General features: G+C 39.1%; 1 long non-coding RNA gene across 1 annotated transcript; it reads left to right on the top strand.

The window, feature by feature from the left end:
• Positions 1-3,227: 3,227 nt before the first annotated feature.
• LOC309629811 lies at positions 3,228-15,061 on the top strand. Its single transcript, XR_014245232.1, has 2 exons — positions 3,228-8,610; positions 10,965-15,061. It is a non-coding gene; the product is annotated as an uncharacterized lncRNA (long non-coding RNA).
• The last annotated feature ends 424 nt before the right edge of the window (positions 15,062-15,485 follow it).

The following is a 15,485-nucleotide window of genomic DNA, read 5'->3' as shown; positions in this document are numbered from 1 at the left end:
CATCTTTTTATGTTGACCTTTGTGTGTGTATGTATATATATATTTGTGTGTGTATGTATTTATTATTTTGGCCACATGTTCTTTCCTCAAGATTCTGAGATTTCTTATAACAAAAAGCATTAATTAACAATGAGAAATAACTCCTGCCATCAAGAGTGGGATTAGCCTCTTCTGAGGAAGGGAACTGCATGGAGCATGGAGAATAAGGATAGATAAATGAACAAAATCAGAATTTTGTTAGGAAGAAAAAGAGAAGATATTTCATAGAGAGGAGAGGTAATAGAAGACAAGAGGGCCAAACTGGTGGTTCTCAACACAAACTGCACATCAAAAGCATCCTTTTTTTTTTTTTTTTCCCAAATCATCCTTTTAAAAATACCAATTAAAATCCAGTATCTTCTGGCTCTACTGGGGCAGAGCTTGGGCTGCCAAGGCTCTGGGTGGCCCTGATCCCATGGCTGTGAATGGTCCTGTCCCTGAGGATCTCTGTGCCTGGGTGGTGTGCCTGAAGCTCCCATTGCAGTGTTGGTGCCTCTACCTGTTTGGGGTCACAGGAGTGACACTACTTCCATAACTCTGCTGAGTATTGCCCTAACAGGGGGCTCTCTGTGTGGCCCCCCTCTTGGGGAGAGAGTTCTTTTGAGCCTCTTTTATAAAAATGCTAATTCCATTCATGAGGACTCTGCGTTCATGACCTAATGGCCTCTCAAAGGCACACCTAATACCATGACATTAGGTACTAGGCTTCAACATATGAATTTGTGAGTCACACAAACATTCAGACCATAGCACCAGGGAACGTGTTTAAAATGAAAATTCCTGGTCTCAATTTTAGTAATCCAGATTCAGTAGGTCTAGTATGAATTCTAGGAATCTACTTTTTTTTTTTTTTAAACTGATTTACCAGGTGGCTCTGAGGCAGAATCTTTTTAAATAGGAGGAGCCATTTTTAACCATTCACAAAATTTCCCCTGCACACATATACACCCAAAGACCCCTTGCTACTCTGTTACCCTCCAGGACCTGCAGCCTTCACGTTGGGGACCACTAGCGGAGTCTTCATTGCTGAAGGGGTATTCATAGGTCCACATGCAACTCTAGAAGGACCCACAGGAATATCCACATGGGATAATGGATGGGTACAAAGTGGCAACCACATGAGACAAAAGGAAAACACTGGTTCAATTGGACACTGAAGAGGCACATGGAATTGTTCACAGGAGACATTAGTGGAACACAGAATGACACCCATGTGGGTAATGGACAGGCACACAGGCCCATGTAGGACATGGAAGGACCACACAGGAATGTCCCCATGAGACACTGAAAGGTGTGTGGGTTCTTGTGGGACACTGAGGGAGAAAGGCTTGGCAGCCAAGTGGGTGAGAGAATACCACAGAGACACTGAGTAACTGGGGCTGAGGCACCAAGAAGGAAAGAAAGGTTGGGGTGAGCCATCAATGACAATACCCGCTCAGAGGTCCCTGTACATGCTAGAGATCAGGTTCTTGAGTTTGTGAGATCCCAGGAGGGAGAAAACTTGTTTTATGTATCATTGCATCATTAGGATCTATTACAGTGATCATATTACATACTCAATACATAGGGTGACCAAATAATTTATCTACCAAACTGGGTTGTTTTGGGTGGTAAAAGATGGTACCATTTATAACTATGCTGGGACCAAAAGCATAAACCAGGACCATTCTGGGCAACCTGGGAGCTACAGTTTTCCTAGCGATGAATCTTGGGTAAGTAGCTGGGTGGATGGATAAGGCGGCTTCTTTTTAAGTGGAAATAATAAACGAACATCGCCAACTGGTATATCAAACAGAAAGAAAGGCCTTCTCAGATAGAAGGGGGCTACTGCCAATAGAGGGTTAGGGTATGGCTCGGTCCTCCAGGTAGCCCTCATGAGCTGTGCTGGGTGATGCGAGGACTTCCAGCGCCTCTGCAAAAAGCAGAAGTGGAGATGAACTCAGATAGGAGAGGGCATTAGGGAGCAGGAAGCACAGCGACTCTCCCTGAGCACAGCATCCAGAAGTGGCCCCTTCACACTGATTTTAAAGAAACGTGCTGCTTGTTAAATAGTAATGTATGTTTAAAGAGATACAATCAGAAACAGTGTGAAAGTGAAACCATCAGGACCTGAGGAAGTAGTTCTGTGCTTGCCCTTCCCTACCCACACAGCGTGCAGGCCCCAGCCCTAGACGCTACGCTCTCACTCCTGTCGGAAAGTTGAACCTGGCCGCCATGCCCCTGCTCCCCTGGCGGCAGCTGTCTTCTTTCCCCATTTCAGAGCAGAAGAGCCACAGACTGGAGAGTAGGAAAAGATCAAGTAGCCCTGTAAGACTGTTGAGGGGTGTTTGGTCATGCATTTCAGAAGGAGATCTGTGTGCTCTTGGGCAGGCCAGTTAACCTCTCTGATTGAAATTTCTCCCTGTAAAGCTGGGGTTCTAACAGTTGTGTGGTATTCAGGGTAGGCCCGAGGATGCAAATGAGATACGAGTGGCTTCTTCTCCTTCCTCCGGGCTTTTTGCCATTAGCCCTGCTGCTCAGAAGACTGACAGGGTCAGTTAAGTTTAATCCTGAGAGGCTGATAAACAAGGACCAGGAAGTTTACTTGTTGGAAGAGGGAAAAGGCCATGCAAGTGTAAACTCCTGGGGGAACAGTTCTTTTTTTTTAACTCTTTATTTTACATTGGAATATAGGTGCTTAACAGGGTTGTGTTAATTTCAGGTGTACAGCAAAGTGATTCAGTTATACATATACATGTATCTGGTTTTTTTCTAATTCTTTTCCCATTTAGGTTGTTACAGAATATTGAGCAGAGTTCCCTGTGCTATATAGTAGGTCCTTGTTGGTTATCTATTTTAAATATAGCAGCTTGTACATGTCAATCCCAAACTCCTTGACTATCCTTCCCTGCTCCCACCCCCGCCCTGTAACCATAAGTTTGTTCTCTAAGTCTGTGAGTCTGTTTCTGTTTTGTAATTAAGTTCATTGCATCTTTTTTTTTTAGATTCCGCATATAAGCGATATTATACATATTTGTCTTTCTCTGCCTGACTTACTTCACTCAGTATGACAATCTGTAGGTCCATCCATGTTGCTGTAAATGGCATTATTTCATTCTTTTTAATGGCTGAGTAATATTCCATTATATGTGTGTGTGTGTGTGTGTGTATATATATATATATATATATATACACACACACATATATACCACATCTTCTTTATCCATTCATCTGTCACTGGACATTTAGGTTGCTTCCATGTCTTGGCTATTGTGAACAGGGCTGCATGAACATTGAGGAGCATGTATCCTTTCAGGTCATGTTTTTCTCCAGTTATATGCCCAGGAGTGGGATTGCAGGATCATATGGTAGCTCTGTTTTTAGCTTTTTAAGGAACCTCCATACTGCTGGGGGAACAGTTTTCTATCCTCCTCCCCATACTTGTAGAATATACACTTCCTTGCTTTGTTCTTTGTCCCTTTGTTTTCAAGGAACCTGTGACGCTTTATTGCATTTAAAATTTATTATGGGTTGGACTCCCTCACAATGTTGTCTGCTTGTCAGAGGCCCATCCTGGTGTCTTTGGTTCCCAGTGCTATGAGTTCTTAGCACGTAGTAAGTAAGCAGTACATGTTTGTATGAAGGGATGAAAAGAAAGAGAGAGAGAGACAAAGGGACTGGCAGGAGCCCCATGCTGTGGCATTGGTGCTGGAAGGAAGTGGGCATGTGTGGATGCTTAGAGGGCTTCCTGGAGGAGGTGTGCCTAATTGGCAGGCCCTGGCCCTGGAGGGCAGGCCTAAAAGGTCGATCAGGCACAGCAAATGGTTCTGGAGAGGGTGAGGGGTTTCCATAATGTATCACATATGACAGTTCAGCCTACACCAGGTCCCAGATACCACAACTGGGCAGTGTCCCAGGCAAAGCTGGTGGAGAATCTAAGGCCAGGAAGTCTGTTTTTAAGCAGGCGATAAGCATATATATATGGGAAAGGAGGTCTGGGGCTAGCTTGGTTTCTCAATAAGTTAGTCCCTGCCCCTTTTCTGTTCTGTCATGGGAAGGCAGAACCAAGCCTCAGACAGCTGCCAGACAGGCTGTGAGACGCTTGAGGGCAGAGACCTTTGGTGCTGATCTCAGCATTAAGCTGGCACTGAGTATAAAGCTGGCACTGTTTATAACGTTTTTCACATTCACCAAGGCTCTTGCTGTGTTTCAGTGGGTTTTGCAAACTTTCTTCTTTCTCCAGGAAAGAACATTTGGTCATCTGTGGGGAATTACCCTGTCCCAATTTTTTCTTGTCTTCACAGACATTCACAGATAGAATTTTAACTAAAAACTAATATTTTACCTTAAAAAGTAACCAAATTATAAGTCCTGTTTGACTTTCAAACTCACAAAGCTATGGAAATGAAAATACAGAGTCCACCATAGAAAGAGTCCCACCCACAATGTATTCTGCCTAGTGGACTACATCCATTGTTGTCTGAAAGAGGAAATTCCACTGCAAATGCCAGTAAGGAAATAGGCTTCCTCTTTGCATTCAAGAGTCTAGATAAACAATCTTTGCCGGTCTGTAAAACGGCAGCCTTTGGCTGTAGGATATTTTCTCCACAGAGAATAGAATACATTTTGAAGGGCTGTTGTATCCAGACACCTTGTTGACTGGTGCCTCAAAGGCTTTTAGGTCACTTCTACTGAACAGAGGAAAATAGGGCTGTGTAATTGGCCAGGAAATAAAGGCGCATGATCTGTTTGCACCTCCATTATCTAACTAATGGAGGTCACTATGTCCGATTGGGACCAAGGTTAATCATTCTGTCAGATGTACCTGTGGAGACTCAGGCTGAGTTATTTTGCTTGCCCCTTGACTGAAATGGATCATGGTCTCATTTCCTTTGGGTTATGGAAGCCAATTTATTATGTCCTAATAGGTTTCTTTTCTTTCCTTTTTCCTGGACACCACTCTGATGTTTCCTGCCAGGTAGCTCTACAGCTCTGCACAGGGATCTGTTTCTCTTCTTGACCTGGATCACTTCGCAAAAAATGAGGCAGAGAACTTCCATGGGGGGATGGGAAGAGGGATATCTGGAATCTGATGACTACACATTGAAAATGTCTTTTGTTTTCCAAAGTGAATTTAATTTAGGATGCCTGAGGAGAATTTATTCGTAGGATAGTAACAATTCTAAGATTATTTTAAAATCCAGCAACTCTAGGCTTTGTCTCTCAAGGAAGACTTCTGGTGTGTGAAAAGCCAGGTTGATCGCATTTGAATCATATCCAGTATCTGAATCACTGGTTGTCAGTCTGTGTTTTGTTATTGCAGGGTTTTATAACTGGTGAAGAAGTTGGCATAGAGGTTGATCTCAGAAGTGAAGAAACAGCCTATTTTGTGCCTCACTATTGGTCTAGCCAGGTCACTCTCTGGGTTAGTAAACTATTGAGCTTTCAATCCCTGGAAGGTCCTCTGGTGTAGTGATAAAGGCCTTGGGCTTCCTAAAAAGGAGGGCCTGGATTTGATTCAGGGCACTGTGGTTACTTCCTCTGGGACTTCTTTAGGCTGTGGTTTTCTCATCTGTAAAGTGGGAATAGCACTAACATTTATGTCATATGATTTGTGTGGAGGTTAAATAAGACAAAGCATGTAACTGAGTTAACACCATGCCTGCACTTACAAGGACTGGCTGCTTTTAGCAGGGCTGACTTAGCTACCAATCACAGCAGGCACAGTGCCTAAGGACCACAAAACTTTTAGGGGCCCAGGAAAATGTATTAACTTTAATTTCTTCTAGAATCAGAAGGAAAAATATGAATGTAATAATAATGAATCCAACCTGGCTTATAATTGTCTTTTTACCAATGTAGTCATAAACCATAATATTTTTTTAATAGAATAAGGAGCCTGGGAAAGCAAAAGTACCTGGGGCCCAGGAAAGTCATAATGCAAGTCAGGCGGTTAGCAGTCATATTTGTGATAGTAACAGGAGGCTCCACAGTAAAGCAGAGGTAAAACAAAATGGCAAGGTTGTGTCTGAGTCCTTTCCAGACCGAGGTGTATTGGGTTGGCCAAAAAAGTTCCTTCTGTTTTCAAGTAAAAATAAAAGACACATTTTTCATTTTCACCAAGAACTTTATTGAACAATGTATTTACTGTTTTGTTCCACTACCTTCTGCCTTTTTTCAGGCAACTTCATAATTCCATCTTCCCAAAACTTTTTATCTTTTTGAGCAAAGAACTTTTCCAGGTGCCTTTTACAGTCTTCCAGGGAACTGAAATTTTTTCCATTAAGAGAATTTTGTAAAGACCGAAATAAATGGAAACCCGAAGGGGCAATGTCTGGTGAATACAGTGGATGAATCAGAACTTCCCAGCCAAGCTGTAACAGTTTTTGCCTGGTCATCAAAGAAACATGTGGTCTTGCATTATCCTGATGGAAGAGTCTGCATTTTCTGTTGATTAATTCTGGACGCTTTTCGTCGAGTGCTGCTTTCAGTTGGTCTAATTGGGAGCAGTACTTCTTGGAATTCATTGTTTGGTTTTCCGGAGAAAGCTCATAATAGGGGACTCCCTTCCAATCCCACCGTATTCACAACATCACCTTCTTTGGATGAAGACCAGTGTTTGGTGTGGTTGTTGGTGGTCCATTTCACTTGCCCCACGATCTCTTCTGTGCCACATTATTGTACAGTATCGACTTCTCATTACCCGTCACAATTTGTTTTAAAAACGCAACATTTTCATTACGTTTAAGTAGAGAATCTCATGTAGAAATATGGTCAAGAAGGTTTTTTGCGCTTAACTTATGTGGAACACAAACATCAAAGCGATTCACATAACCAAGCTGGTGCAAATGATTTTCAACGCTTGATTTGGATGTTTTGAGTATGTCAGCTTTTTCCCACTTCCTCTCAATTAATGTCTCAATTTGATCGCTATCAACTTCAACTGGTCTACCTGACCGTGGAGCATCGATTTCCAGTGAGAAATCTCCAGCATGAAACTTCGCAAACCACTTTTGACACATGTGATCAGTCACAGCACCTTCTCCATATACTGCACAAATCTTTTTTTGTGTTTCAGTTGCATTTTTACCTTTCCCGAAATAATAAAGCATAATATGCCAAAAGTGTTGCTTTTTTCCTTCCATCTTCAATATTAAAATGGCTATACAAAAATTCACCAATTTTGATAAGTTTTTAAAAATTGCATGCTGATATGACAGCTGTCACAATACAATCTAACAAAATTGGTTCAAATGAAGTTAAAGACAGCTAAGCGCTACTAGAGCTAGCTTATGGAGAAAAACCGAATGAACTTTGTGGCCAAACCAATAGTTAATCTCTCAATGAAAGAAATTGGAGTAAATTTCCATAATAGCTAAGTGTGATTTTTATTACTTTTCAGTCATCTCCTTTTAATAATAGATGAATGAGTTCCTTTAAAAAGAAGTATATTGATTTCCAATACTGCTGGAATATGATGAACATATCACCCAAGCACATAATACAGTGATTGTAAAATCAAAAAGTTTCTAAGTATAGTAGTAAAATAGCTCTAAAGACAGGAAAAATCCATTTCTTTTGGCAATATCAAGACTATGCCATTACTGAAGAATGCACTGTCTGGAAAGACAGTATGTGGCTGAACCACACTGACTCTGTTACTGGCCCTCTTGGATCATGTGGACCCCAGCTGGGTCCTTCCCTTGCCTGGAGTAGCTCATGCCAGTTAAACGAGACCAGCTTCAACAAAGCGGAGCGGAAAATTTATTCATTGATCAAGGATGGAGAAGGGAGAGCTTGTGCTCTAAAGACAGCTTAGACATCTTCTCCCCGAAGGGAGGGAAGTGGGGGACTTCTAAGGGTTGAGAGGCACATGCATCATCCGAAACTGAGGAAAAGGGCAGAGGTTTCCATAAACAGCTGGGGGCATCTCAGTCCCTCAGGCTCCCTTGCACCCAGCACTCATTGTGCCTAGAAAAGCACAAGTCCCCACTTTGGTCAGAGATCTTAGCATGATAATGAAGCAAGGGCCCCTTGAGGAGACTTGTAGGTTTCCTCTGCATAGGAGCTGCTCTTTCAGTTAGGTTGGAACCATTCAGGGCAGTTGACTCTTGAGTTTCCTTTGAGGTGTAACTGATAAACATCTTTGACACACATCAGGTGTTTTGGAACAAGACTAGAAATAGGTTAAAGCAGAGACCTTTCAGCTCCCTGGGATATGTATGGGTGACAACCCCATTTTGTTAGCTCCACATTAGGCCCAAAGTCCTACCCCCTCCCTCTTTGCATGACAGCTTTAGCCTAGTCACAAGGAATGCGCCCACAGGGAAGTTGCCTATCAACTTTTACCCTTGCTTTCATCTGATATGAAAACTGGAAAAATACCTATAGCTGACGCAGATGATTAATGGTTATGAGACAGCCCAGGGTGGGAGGAAAAACCCCCATTTCATGTTGGTGCTTCTGACTCTCACTGGTAGTTAGATTCTATCTTTAGCTTTGGCCCCTTTGAATCCCCCCGTATCCCTTTCAGCGGCATGGAGTGCAGTTTCGAATGCCTCTGGATCATCTTCTACCTGATCCTGCCTGTATGTAAGTTACCCACAATAAACTTCATAATTGCACTTTATGTAGTTGCCCGCTTCATTTTTCAGCCTCAAAGTCCCTTCTCAGTTCAGAGGAGATTATTCAATATTCTCGCCTTCATACAGACAGAAATGGTCAATTTACCCTACATGTTTAGTGGAAGAAAATCATGTTCTATACAAACTGTATCAAGGAGTAAAATATACCAAGGTATTACTATATTTTGTTTCACTTATGAATGCATAAATGCTAATTTCTTTTAAAAACAACATAAAAGGTCTATATTTTATCCACATTATTTTTAGAATTGATCAGTCCACTTTAATAAATTTCCATTTTAATTAAAATTGAATGTCATATATAGAAAGAAAAATACTGTATGATCTCACATATATGCGGAATCTTAAAAAAAAAAAAAAAAGCTCATAGAGAATTGAGATCAGATTTGTGGTTACCAGAGGAGGAGGGTGTGGGGAGGGGGAATTGGGAGAAGGTAGTTAAAAAGTATAAACTTCCAGTTATAGGATAAATAAGTACTAGGGAAGAAATGTGCAACATGATGACTACAGCTAACACTGCTGTATGATAAATAGGAAAATTGTCAAGAGAGTAAATTCTAAGAGTTCTCATCACAAGGAGAAAATTTTTTTCCTTTTTTCTTTTTCCCTTTCTTTTCTTTTCTTTGTATCTATATGACAAGATGTATGTTAGCAGAACCTATTACGGTAATCATTTTACAGTATATGTAAGTCAAACCATCATGCTGTATGCCTTAAATTTATACAGTGAAGTATGTCAATTATTTCTTAATAAAGCTGAAAAAATTGGATGTCATAAAACTACGTTTTATGAAACAAAAATAATTCCTGCTAAACAAGAAATGGGACACACGTTTGTTTTTGTTGGAAAGTGTATTTATAACTGAGCTAATCAGCTTGTTTCTCCATTCTTCAAAGACAAGGGTTATTGGTGGTGTTAAGGTTCTTTCCAAACTTACTGAATGTAATCTTATATGTTGACCAAATAAGAAACGAAGGAGTATAAAGGAAAGGAATGAACCAAGACCATGTCAGCTTTGCCCTCAGCAATGAGAGAGAGAGAGCAACATTGCGGAAGGGTGTTAGGAAAAAAGAGCAACTTGGTATTAATAATTTTTCTCACTTGCATTTCTCCACAAAATACCTTTAGTTTATGATTCCATTTAATATAATGTTTTAACTTCAAAATCATTTCTATTAAAAAAGTGTTTGTCAATTTGGATTTGATCAGTAGTTTTAAACAATTGGATGGATTCCCAGTCTTAGTTGTTTTCCCAGAAATGTTGTCTTTTCTCCCATTGTGCAGATAGTTTGTAGAAAGATGTAGGAGACTATTTCTCATATAAGTAAGTCTTCTGGGTATTAAGCATTTTTCTATAAATTACCTTGTCTAGTAACTTGGACACTCCCTGTGTACTCTCATTGCTCCCAGAGAAAAGAACTATCTTGACTTTTGTGAGCCTTAGTTTCTTGCTTTAAAAAATATATAGTTTTACTGCCTGAATTCTATGTACATGGGATCATATAGTAAATGTTCTTTTGTGACTTGCTTCTTTCACTCAATCTTATTATGTTTAAGATTCATTCATGGTGATATATGAAGCTGCAGTTTGTTAAAATTCTCATTGCTTTTAAATATTCCATTATATAAATATTCCACAATTTATCCACTTAACTGTTAAAAGGCTTTTGGGTGGTTTCTTACTTTTTTGATAGTGCTGCCATGAACATTCTTATACATGTGCCCTAATGCACATACCCACTTACCTGGATTGTAGGTTATGTTCATGTCACTTTGATAAGGAAAGTTTCCAAATGTTAGTACCAATTGGTAATTCTATCTGCAGTAAAAGAGTTCCTGCCAAACTGCTTGTTCACCAACACTTGGTATTGTAGAAGATTTTATCAGTCTGTTTGGTGTATAATGGGAAGCTATTGTGGCATAATTTGCATTTCCTTATAATAACACTTAGGATCTCTTGATATGTTATTGTTCATTTAGCGATCCATCTTCTATGCAGTAACTGTTCAAATTTTTTTAACATTCTTTTTCTATTGGATTATTTTACTCTTAACAGTTCATGAAAAATCTTCGTGTATTCAGGATTCATGTCTTTTGTTGTTTGTATATGTTGCAGATATCTTCTGGTATTTGTTGTGGATTTTCTTTGCACTCTCTAAATGATGTATTTTGATAAGCAGATAGTCAATTTTTATATAGTAAAATTTATTAATCTATTCCATTATGGCTTGTGCTTTATGTCTTGTTTAAGAAATCCTTTCCTACTCCAAGTTATGAATATGGTATAAAACTCCATTTAGGGGGCTTCCCTGGTGGCGCAGTGGTTGAGAATACGCCTGCCAATGCAGGGGACGCGAGTTCGAGCCCTGGTCCGGGAAGATCCCACATGCCGCAGAGCTACTAGGCCTGTGAGCCACAACTACTGAGCCTGCGCGTCTGGAGCCTGTGCTCCTCAACAAGAGAGGCCACGACAGTGAGAGGCCCGCACACCGCGATGAAGAGTAGCCCCGCTTGCCACAACTAGAGAAAGCCCTCGCACAGAAACGAAGACCCAACACAGCCAAAAATTAAAAAAAAAAAAAAAGCCATTAAAGGTAATTAAAAAAAAAAAAACAACTCCATTTATTTAGGTCTTAACACTTATGCTTTCAATCACCTGGAATTGATTTTTTTTTCTTTATTTTGGTATGGAGTGTGGTAGTATATCCCAGTCCCTTCCATATGGATAGCCAACTGTCCCACAATCTTTTATTGATAAATCCACCCTTTTCCTGTCCATCTTAAATACTAACTCTGTCACATATTGAGCATCTATATATGCATAGGTCTTTTTTGAGTTCCCAGTTTTGTTCATTGATCTATTTGCCTATTGCCATGGGAATGCTACACTGTCTTCTATAAAAAGCCCTCTCACCTTCTTCAACAGAGTCTTGGATACTCTTGTCTTTTCTTTGGTTTTTTTAACTTCAAAATTAAGAGTTGGTACTAGATCATCCCTATGGTTCTCTCTAGATCTAAAAGATTTATTATATTCTATATCACAGTACGCTGTATAATAACATGGTTGCTTTTCTTCATGATACCATTGGATTTAGCAATTATTTTGCCAAACTATATTAATTTTTAAAAATAATTTTACATGGTTCTGAGGGTTATTAAATTAACACCTGTCCTTCTTTTGAGGATTTTAATGCTCTTAGCCTCTACCACCATTTTAGAATAATGGCACTGTTGATATACAAGTATTTATAGAGTATTACATGTGCCCAGCAGTTGCCTGGGGCTTAAGGGAAATGTAAAGAAGCATGCATTACTGTCTCTGATGGAAATAGCACATATTTTAGCTGGGGAGACATGGCAATGACCTAGTACTATCTTTGACTATATCTGGATTTGGTCAGCAAATTTTCAGGACATCAGGTTTTTGTGTTTTTGTCCTTTATAAAAAATGAAGGCCCTTTTTAGGTTCTAATATTTGATGAATTGCCATACAACACCTCTCTCTATACCCTGCCCATAAGAAGGCTGTCAAAACACAGATAACCTCCTGAAACTTATAAATATAATATTATATATCAACTATGCCTCAATTTTTAAAAAAGCATGCCAACCTACACATAATAGGGATTCCAGAAGGAGAAGAGAAAAGGGGATCAAAAATGTATTTGAAGAAATTATGGCTGAAAACTTCTCAAATCTAAAGAAGGAAACAGATACCCAGGTACAGGAAGCACAGAGGGTCCCAAACAAGATGAACCCAAACAGATCTACACCAAGATATATTATAATTAAAATGTCAAAAGTTAAAGATATAAAGAGGATGCTAAAGGCAGCAAGAGGAAAACAGTTAATTACAAGGGAACTCCCATAAGGCTATCAGCTGATTTCTCTACAGAAACACTGAAGGCCAGAAGGGAGTGGCAATATATAGTCAAAGTACTGAAAGGGAAAAACATGCAACCTAGGACACTTTACCCAGCAAGATTATCATTTAGAATAGAAAAAGAGAGAAAGAATTTCTCGGACAAGCAAAAACTAAAAGAATACAGCAATATTAAACCTAAACTAAAAGAAATATTGAAAGATCCCCTCTAAATAGAAAAGAAGCAAGACTCTATAGGAAAGGGCAAATCACAATAGGAAAGGCAAATATACAAAAGGATTGAAGATCACTTAAATAAGCTAGTACACAGATTAAAAAACAATTAAATTTTTTTCTGAAAGCAATTATAACTACAATGAACAGCAAAAGGATAAACATGAAGATACAAAATAGGACATCAAAATCACAAAATGTGGTGGAGGAGAGTGAGAAAATGTAGATCTCTGAGAATGTGCTTGAACTTATACGACTATCAGTCTAAAGCAAGTAGATATAGTTATGGGTTCACATACTTGAAAACCAGGGTAACCACAAATCAAAAACATACAATAGATTCACAAAAATCAAAAAGAAAGGAACTCGGGCTTCCCTGGTGGCGCAGTGGTTAAGAATCCGCCTGCCAACGCAGGGGACCCGGGTTCGAGCCCTGGTCTGGGAAGATCCCACATGCTGTGGAGCAACTGGGCCCGTGAGCCACAACTACTGAGCCCGCATGCCACAACTACTAAGCCCGTGCAGCAAAGAAGACTCAATGCAGCCAAAAATTAATTAATTAAATAAATAAATTAAAAAAAAAAGAAACTCAAGCATAATACAAAAGAAAACCATCAAACCACAAAAGGAAAAACACAAAGAAGAAAGCAACAAAGGACTATAAAATCAACTGGAAAACAAGGTTTAAAATGGTAATAAGTACATACTTATCAATAATTACTTGAAATGTCAATGGACTAAATGCTCTGATCAAAAGACAGAGTGGCAGATTGGATACTAAAACAAGAACCTACACTATGCTGCCTACAAGAGACCCTCTTTAGGGCGAAAGACACACATAGATTGAAAGTGAGAGGATGGAAAAATATGTTTCATGCAAATGGAAATGACAAGAAAGCAGGGGTAGCAATACTTGTATCAGACAAAATAGACTTTAAAACAAAGGCCATAAAGAAAGATAAAGAAGGATACCATATAATGATAAAGGGGTCAATATAAGAAGAGGATATTATACTCGCTAACATATATGCACCAAATATAGGAGTACCTAATTGCATAAAACAAATACTACCAGACATAAAGGGAGAAATTGACATGAATACAATAATAGTAGGAGGAGACTTTAATATCCCGCTGACATCAATGGACAGAACTTCCAGACAGAAAATCAATAAGGCAACAGAGATCCTAAATGAAAAATAGAACAGTTGGACTTAATTGATATCTACAGGACACTACATCCAAAAAACTCAGAATACACATTCTTTTCAAGCACACATAGAACATTCTCTAGGATAGACCACATACTAGGACACAAAACAAGCCTCAACAAATTTGAGAGGATAGAAATTATATCAAGCATCTTTTCTGACCACAACAGTGTGAAACTAGAAATCCACCACAGAAAGAAAAATGAAAAAAAAAAAATTACATGGAGACTAAACAACATGCTACTAAAAAACCAATGGGTCAATGAGGAAATCAGAAGACACCTCAAAACAAACGACAATGAAAACACAACCATACAAAATCTATGGGATGCAGTAAAAGCAGTCCTAAGAGGGGTTTTCCTAGCCACACAGGCCTTCCTCAAAAAATAAGAAAAATCTTAAATGAACAGCAAAGGAAACCATAAACAAAATGAAAAGAAAATCTACGGAACAAGAGAAAATATTTGCAAATGATGCAAACAACAAGGGCTTAATTTCCAAAATATACAAACAGCTCATACAACTTAACGTCAAAAAAACCAAACAACCCAATTAAAAAATGGGCAGAAGAGCTAAATAGATACTTCTCCAAAGAAGACACACAGATGGCCAACAGGCACATTAAAAGATGCTCAACATTGCTAATTATTAGATAAATGCAAATCAAAACTACAGTGAGGTGCCACCTCACACCAGTCAGAATGACCATCATTAAACAGTCTACAAATAACGAATCCTGGAGAGGGTGTGGAGAAAAGGGAACCCTCCTACACTGTTGGTGGGAAAGTAAATTGGTGCAGCCCCTATAGAGAACAATATGGAGGTTCCTTAAAAAACTAAAAAGAGTTACCATATGATCCAGCAATCTCACCCCTGGGCATATATCCAGAAAAGATGAACACTCTAATTTGAAAAGATACATGCATGCCAATGTTCATTGCACCACTACTCACAATAGCCAAGACATGGAAGCCACCTAAGTGTCCATCAACAGAAGAATGGTTAAAGAAGATGTGGTACATATACACAATGGAATATTACTCAGCCATAAAAAAAGAACGAAATAATGCCATTTTCGGCAACATGGATGGACCTAGAGATTATCATACTAAGTGAAATAAGTCAGACAGAGAAAGACAAATATTGTGTGATATCACTTATATGTGGAATCTAAAAAATTTTACAAGTGAATATACAAAACAGAAACAGACTCACAAATGTAGAAAACAAACTTGTGGCTACCAAAGGGGAAAGAGGTGGGGAGGGATAAATTAGGAGTATGGGATTAACAGATGCACACCACTATATACAAAATAGATATACAACAAGGATTTACTGTATAGTACAGGGAACTATATTCAATATCTTATAATAATGTATAATGGAAAAGAATCAGAAAAAATATATATGTATTGATATAACTGAATCACTTTGCTGTACACCTGAAACACAATATTGTAAATCAACTATATTTCAACCAAAAAAAGGAAGAGACATGAGAAAGATGATCTTTC

The sequence above is a fragment of the Balaenoptera borealis genome, assembly GCF_965194805.1.
Source record: "Balaenoptera borealis genome assembly, chromosome: 5".
Lineage (NCBI taxonomy): Eukaryota > Metazoa > Chordata > Mammalia > Artiodactyla > Balaenopteridae > Balaenoptera > Balaenoptera borealis.
Note: the sequence above shows the minus strand (reverse complement) of the source record. Positions and strands in the feature narration are given on the sequence as shown.